This window comes from Zingiber officinale, chromosome 10B (assembly GCF_018446385.1).
Source record: "Zingiber officinale cultivar Zhangliang chromosome 10B, Zo_v1.1, whole genome shotgun sequence".
Taxonomy (NCBI): Eukaryota; Viridiplantae; Streptophyta; class Magnoliopsida; order Zingiberales; family Zingiberaceae; genus Zingiber; species Zingiber officinale.
In genome coordinates this window covers 75,977,752-75,985,164 of record NC_056005.1, presented here as the reverse complement: position 1 = coordinate 75,985,164, position 7,413 = coordinate 75,977,752, and the positions used below count along the sequence as shown (strand labels likewise).

At 37.7% G+C, this 7,413-nt stretch overlaps 1 long non-coding RNA gene across 6 annotated transcripts; it reads left to right on the top strand.

The window, feature by feature from the left end:
• Positions 1-4,146: 4,146 nt before the first annotated feature.
• Positions 4,147-7,012, top strand: LOC122030515. 6 transcript variants are annotated; one of them, XR_006125457.1, is made up of 7 exons: positions 4,147-4,163; positions 4,646-4,733; positions 5,039-5,118; positions 6,174-6,268; positions 6,373-6,575; positions 6,717-6,841; positions 6,928-7,012. It is a non-coding gene; the product is annotated as an uncharacterized LOC122030515 (long non-coding RNA). The 6 variants fall into 6 exon arrangements; XR_006125455.1 differs by having other exon boundaries at positions 4,149-4,163; positions 4,614-4,733; XR_006125452.1 differs by lacking the exon at positions 4,147-4,163 and having other exon boundaries at positions 4,585-4,733.
• The last annotated feature ends 401 nt before the right edge of the window (positions 7,013-7,413 follow it).

Here is a 7,413-nt window from a genome sequence, read left to right as displayed (position 1 = left end):
CAGTGTAGGCACTATGGCCCAATGACCTAGTGTGACCATCATGCTTTCTCTGTGCCAAAGCCTTGGTCAAGGGATCAACGACGTTCGCCTCTGTGAGTACTCTACAAATTTTCACATCCCCTCTATCAATGAACTCTCGAATGAGATGGAAGGGTCATAGTATGTGTTTAGTCCACTGGTGTGAGTGAGGTTCCTTAGCCTGCGCAATTGCTCCATTGTTATCACAATAGAGCTCTATAGGATCGGCTATGCTAGGAACCACCCCAAGCTCAATAATGAACTTGCGGATCCAAACTGACTCCTTTGCTACTTCTGATACAGTAATATACTCGGCCTTTGTTGTAGAATCAACAACTGTGTCCTGCTTCGAACTCTTCCAGTTTACAGCACCACCATTCAAACAAAACATGAATCCAGACTACGATCTATAATCATTCTGGTTATTTTGGATGCTGGCATCACTGTAACCCTTTACAGCTAGTTCGCCATCGCCTCCATATATCAAGAAATATTCTTTAGTCCTTCTCAAGTACTTAAGAATATTCTTGACCGCTATCCAGTGATGTTCACCTGGATCTGAGTAGAGTACATAGCATGGCGTACATGATAGATCCTATGGCTGAAGCATAAGGGATATTATCCATGCGGTCTCTCTCCTCTTTAGAAGAGGGACTTTCAGTCTTTGAAAGATTCACACCATGTGACATCGGTAGAAATCCTTTCTTGGAATTCTGCATGGAAAACCGTAGTAATATCGTGTCAATATATATACTTTGACTTAGGCCAAGCAATCTCTTAGATCTATCTCTATAGATCTTTATGCCTAGAATACAGGCTGCTTCACCTAAGTCCTTTATTGAGAAACAATTCCCCAGCCAAGTCTTTACAGACTGTAGCTAAGGGATGCCATTTTCAATGAGTAGTATGTCATCCACATACAATACAAGGAAGACAACTGTGTTCTCAACAACCTTCTTGTAGACACAGGGTTTATGTTCATTCTTGATGAAACTAAACTGTTTGATTGCATCATCAAATCGAAGATTTCATCTCCGAGAAGCTTGCTTTAGTACATAAATGGACTTATGCAGCTTGCATACTCTGCCAGTATGCAGTGGATCTACAAAACCCTCAGGTTGTGTCATGTACACATTCTCGAGCAAGTTTCCATTCAGAAACACGGTTTTGACATCCATCTGCCAGATCTCATAATCGTGGTAGGCTGCAATAACAAGCATGGTCCGATTGGACTTAAACATCGCTACTGGAGAAAAGATTTCATCATAGTCAAAACCATGAATTTGCTTGAAACCTTTAGCTACCAAACGTCCCTTATAAGTATGCAAATGTCCATCCATGTCAGTCTTTCTCTTAAAGACCCACTTACACCCAATGGGTTTGACGCCTCAGGTGGATCAACCAAAGTCCATACTTGGTTGGTATACATGGATTCCATCTCGGATCTCATGGCCTCTAGCCATTCCTCACAATCTGGTCTCATCACAGCTTCCTGATAGGAGGTAGGCTCATTCTCAACGAGCATAACGTCATCATGGTCAGGCAAGAGAAATGAGTATCTCTCAGGCTGACGACGTACCCTGTCAGACCTGCGAAGAGGTAGATCTACTTGAACTGGTTGTTGTTCCTCAACTCCTTGAGCAACAATTTCATCATCCACAATATTTTGTGGTTCCAGTTCAACTTCCATCAAGGCTTCAGTGCTATGGTCCATATCTTGAACTTCTTCAAGATCGAACATACTCCCACTAGATTTTCTAGAAATAAAGTCCTTTTCTAGAAATACTCCAGTCTTAGCCACAAACACTTTTTGTTGACTGAGAATGTAGAAGTAATATCCCTTCGTTTCCTTGGGATATCCTATGAAATAGCACTTATCGGATTTGGGTTCTAGTTTGTCTGAGACTTGACGTCGAACGTAAGCCTCACAACCCCAAATCCTCATAAAAGATATCTGGGCATCTCTCCCAGTCCATATCCTATATGATGTCTTTATCACAGCTTTGGATGAAACACGGTTAAGTGTAAAGGCTGTTGTGTCTAGAGCATATCCCTAAAAGGATATAGGAAGATCTGTGTGACTCATCATAGATCGTACCATATCTAATAGGGTACGATTCCACCTTTCGGATACACCATTCCACTGTGGTGTTCCAGGAGGAGTAAGTTGGGATAGAATCCCACACTCAACTAGATAGTCACGAAACTCATGGCTAAGGTATTCACCACCTCGATCTGATCAAAATACCTTAACACTCTTGGCAAGATGGTTTTGTACTTCATTCTTGAATTCTTTGAACTTTTCAAAGGATTGTGACTTATGTGTCATTAGATACACATAACCATTTCTACTGAAGTCATCAGTAAATGTAATGAAGTACCTATAACCACCTCTGGCAGTGACATTGAAAGGGCCACATACATCACTATATATAAGTCCTAACAAGTCAGTTCCTCTTTCGCTGTGTCCACTAAAGGGATTCTTGGTCATCTTGCCCAGTAGGCATGACTCGCATGTCTCATATGATTCAAAATCAAATGAGTCTAGCAAACCATCTTTATGGAGCTGGGATAAGCGATTCTCATTTATATGACCTAAACGACAATGTCAGAGATAGGTTCGGTTCGGTTCATTTCATTTGACTTGAACCTTTTGGTACTTATGTTATAGATGGGGTTCTCTAAGTCTAGAATGTAGAGTCCGTTTATCAGAGGGGCACTACAATAGAACATATCTTTCAAATAAATGGAACAACATTTGTTCTTTATTATAAAAGAAAAGCCTTTCTTGTCTAAACAAGAAACTGAAATGATGTTCTTTGTGAGAGCAAGCACATAACAACATTCATCTAATTCTAGTACAAGCCTAGAGGGCAGAGATAGATAGTAAGTTCCTACAGCAATAGTAGCAACCCGTGCTCTATTGCTTACTCGTAGGTCCACGTCACCCTTCGTCAATGTCCTGCTATTTCTCAGTGCTTGTACATTAGTTCAAATGTGAGAAGAACATCCGGTATCTAATACCCACGATGAAGAAATAGAGAGATTGACTTCTATAACATACATACCTGAAGTAGAAATCTCATTTCTCTTCTTCTTAAGATCTTCCAAGTATACTTTGCAGTTCCTCTTTCAGTGCCCGGTCTGACCGCAGTGGAAGCAGGTAGCATCCTTGGCAACCCCTCCTTTAGGTTTCATTACCTTGCCTTTGCCCTTGGCTTGAGACTTTCCCTTGCTTTTAGGCTTGCCCTTGCCTTTATGCTTTTGCACCATCAAAATGGAGTTGGGCTTTACCTTCTTAAGGTTGAGCTCAGCAGTTCTCAACATGCTTAGTAGCTTAGGCAATGACTTATCAATTTCATTCATGTTGTAATTCATGACAAATTGACTGTAACTCTCTGGCAATACTACAACAAAAACTCTCATAGACATCGGTGGAACAACAACGGTTTTAAGCAAAAACCGATGTCTTTGAGTATTTTACACCGGTTTTTCCAAAAACCGGTGTCTATGAGCGCAGATTTTCGTTCATAGACATCGGTTTTTTTAGCCGATGTCTATGAGCGTCTTTTTTTCGTTAATAGACACCGATTTTAACATCGGTTTTTAAAACCCGATGTCTATGATAAATAAAATAATTTAATTTCCTCCCAATACTTAGTCAAAATTTGTAACACTTCACTTTTCCCTCCAAACCTAAACCTATATCGCACTGTCCTTCCCCTTCCTAGATCGACGCCCCTTCCTCTCACTACAAGAAAAAAAATCTATTGTGACATTTTCTATATGACACTTATTAAAAAATATCATTATAAATATTTTATAATGACATTCTTTATCATTAATTATTTTTTTATAAAAATGATCATATTAAACTTTGTATGGTGACATATTATATAAATATCATTATTTTATAAACATATTAACCAAAACTTTCCTTCCCACTCTATCATTATTTCCTCCCCTCTCCTTCCTTTCCTCTATCACCGCTAGGTTTCTTCCATCTCCTTTCCACTGCTAGGTTTCTTCCATCTCCTTTCCTTTCCTCTATCACCGCTAGGTTTCCTCTCTCCCACCCCTTCTTTCCTTTCGTATTTGCAGCACACCAGGTTCTTCCCTCTTCGCAGTAAGCAAGGAGTTCAAAGGTAACCCTATATCTTATTTCTTCCCTCTCCGCAGCACCGTGCGTAACCTCGCCTGGCGATGAGAGGATGCTTTAGGTGCGGCCACACTCAAGGGGGTCGCAGCCTCTCCAAACCACTAGTTTACTAGCGGTCGATTTGCGAATGGCTGCACGCGAGGGGGTCGATGCCTCACGAGGCAGTCCGTTCACAAACGGTTGCACACGAGGGGGTCTAAGCAGTGGCCTGTAGCGAGGCAACGACATCGTTATCTGCTTATGAAACTCTCGTGTTTTTCCATCTCCATATACTAGTAAGCTTTTCAAGAAGATGGAATTGCACAAGCTAGCAGATATGCTACTGAGGATTCAATTAAGTCATGGCTTAATGAATTACTTTGCTTGGATGTTGCAAGTTACATTCCAAATATTACTATGTTAGTATTTTGATGAAAAGTAAATAATTGTTTTTCAGGTCATTCTCTAAATGATCTTTTATTTGTCTAGACTTCCACATCCAAGTGAATGTGCCCTTTACTATGTCAACCGAGATATACTTTTCTAATATCACAAGGAGAGTGAGATATGTTTATAGGTACTTTTATTTGGTTAAATTTGTGCTATTTTTTCATTTATATTACAGGGAATGATTTCCCTTTATGTTGTTTCTCACTACAAAAAGTCACCTAATGACTTACAAGTTACAATTGATGGTTAATGCTCCATCCCATTACTTGTTTGTGTTACTTTGTATTTTATTTCTTAGCTGTAGTTACAAAAAACAAATTGGACTCCTGGATTTAGTAGTAATCTTGACCATACTTATTAAGTTGGGTATACCAATGAGATGTTCTATATGTTCAAGCATTGAACTCATTTATTGTTTATGTCAATTTTCAGGTTTGTCTCTCCATTGTGGAATTCAATGATATTTTTTCTCCTCATAGAGAGAAGACTACACTTGAGCATGAGCCTAGCTTGTAAGTACATGTACAAGTTATAGGAATTGCTATATAGGCTTCAAATTGACTCCTTTTTTTCTTGAAGTCTGTACTATTCCCATTCATTCTTTTCTTTCATTTCATTTGTTTTCCTCTGTATTGTTGAAGGATAGTTCTTGATAGATATGATTATTCTCTTGAGGAAATTTGTTTTTTTACTTCATAAGTCTAAAACATGTTATTATTAGCTTTATGTACCATGTCATGCTTATTTACTACATGCAAATCGAAGTTTGAGAACTCATGTTGCACAAAAGCTTCAATTTAAATAAACTTTGGAAATTTCTGTTGGTAGTCATCCATAAAACGTTTACATGGTTTGATATGATTTTTAGGTGTAACAACTCTGCCAGCTTCAAAAATCATGCCATATTCCTTTTTAATTTCTTTTGAGAAAGAAAAGAATTATTTGGAAAAAAGGTCTTGTTATTTGATGTTTTTCGTTTGTGTTTGCAAGCTTTATTGGTTCTTTGCCTTGAAGGTTAAAGATTGTAAGATACTTTTTTTGGAAAGGTATGTTTGCCATGACAAATCTTTTGTGGAGTCATTTATATTTTTTATAGCAGTTACTTGTTTTGATTTTATGTGCTGGGAATCAGAAAATGTATAGTAAGTTTTTAATGGACATCTAGAAGGATTTTCATCTTCTAAATGATAGTCAATGTTTCTTTTTTTTTCAATCATTAATTGCCATTCTAGTCTGTATTAATCAATCTTCTATAGCATATTCAGGATTAGAATATGGATGTTCTCAATCTGTTAATTCACCATCTAAGAAGCAACAATCAAAATACAAGCTTACTTTTATCGACCTATTAACATGGGCCAAGATTGACTTTGTTAACACTTTTCCAAACACTGAAAGCATCTACCTCACCATCCACCATATCCAAGCTTACTTTGTAAATTTTATCCATCAAGTCTTTGTTTATTTTAGCTACAAATAAAAGTAACTTCTTTTGACAGTGCTGGGTCCCATTAATTGATATATTTTCCTTCAACTGTATATGAAAATACAAGTTGTGCCCTTGCAGGTGGTTGCTGCAGTTGGCTTCAAGGCAAGAAGGCCTGAGATCCCAAGTACTGTAAATAGACATGTGGCTGCCATAATTGAGTCCTGTTGGGCCAGGTATAGATATCTATTGCCTGATGCATGCATGGTTACTAAATATTAACATACTTCTTCACTCGTGCTTCCCCACACACTAACTTAAATCACATGTTGAGCTTCAGCGAGCCATGGAAAAGGCCTTCTTTTTCTAGTATCATGGAATCCTTGAAGCCTCTAATCAAGACTCAGTCACCTCAACCGTTACATTCTGATATGTCTAGTATCCAATAGCCAGATGATTGCATATTCCTAAGAGAGATGTGTATTGTATCTATTCTACTTGTCAAAAAGGGTCCCCTTCAAATTTTGCCTGTCAGAGGATCAGGTGCTTTTCAATTTCCACAGTAATGTTCTTGTATGCCCATATTTTGTCAAGAAAAAAAAATCTCCACATTTATCTACAAAAAACATCTGTCTTGAAGTAGCATTTTGTTTAACAGATCATATTGATTTGGTTTGTTTGCAGTGCCAATGAAGCTGTTGCCAGTTTTCATTGCATCACTGCCAACACGATCGATCTAATCAGCTATAGATATTTTTCAGTAAATTGAAGTTCCATTCGCGTTTATATGTATATTTTGTTTAACCTAGGTGCATTATATTTTTATTCGAGCTTACATTGAAAAAAGCTTATTAGGAAAGAGCACAAGCCTTTTGAGGTTGTGTTGCAATTTCAGAGTGATATCAGCATGGAACTTGTATATTGCCAGCATGGAACTTGTATATCTACAAAAAGCATTCTTGCTTATGAGATTTGGAAGATGACATCAGAGGTAGTACAATAAATAGTATATCTCTTCATTTACTTGGTAACTATGAACATTTTCTTTGTTCTTCTATGCTTCCTTCACTGGATTTGTTGTGTAGTCATATTTTTTTGTGCAACCATTATCATGCTTAGTAATTTGTTGTATGATGCTGTCGGTTCTTATCAATCTCTGCACTTTAATTAGAAGGAGCAAATTATCTATGTTATATTCTAAGAAGCATATACTAAGTGTCATATATGAAAGTTTTAGATTTTACAATGATTTTTTTGTGCTAAATTGCATATGTATATGTGTAGCGGTGTGTATGCGGATGCACGCAATTATCCTTCAATGAATTAAGCATTATGAACAATAGTCTTCCACAGTAGCCTTTAAAAACTCAGTATTCTATTT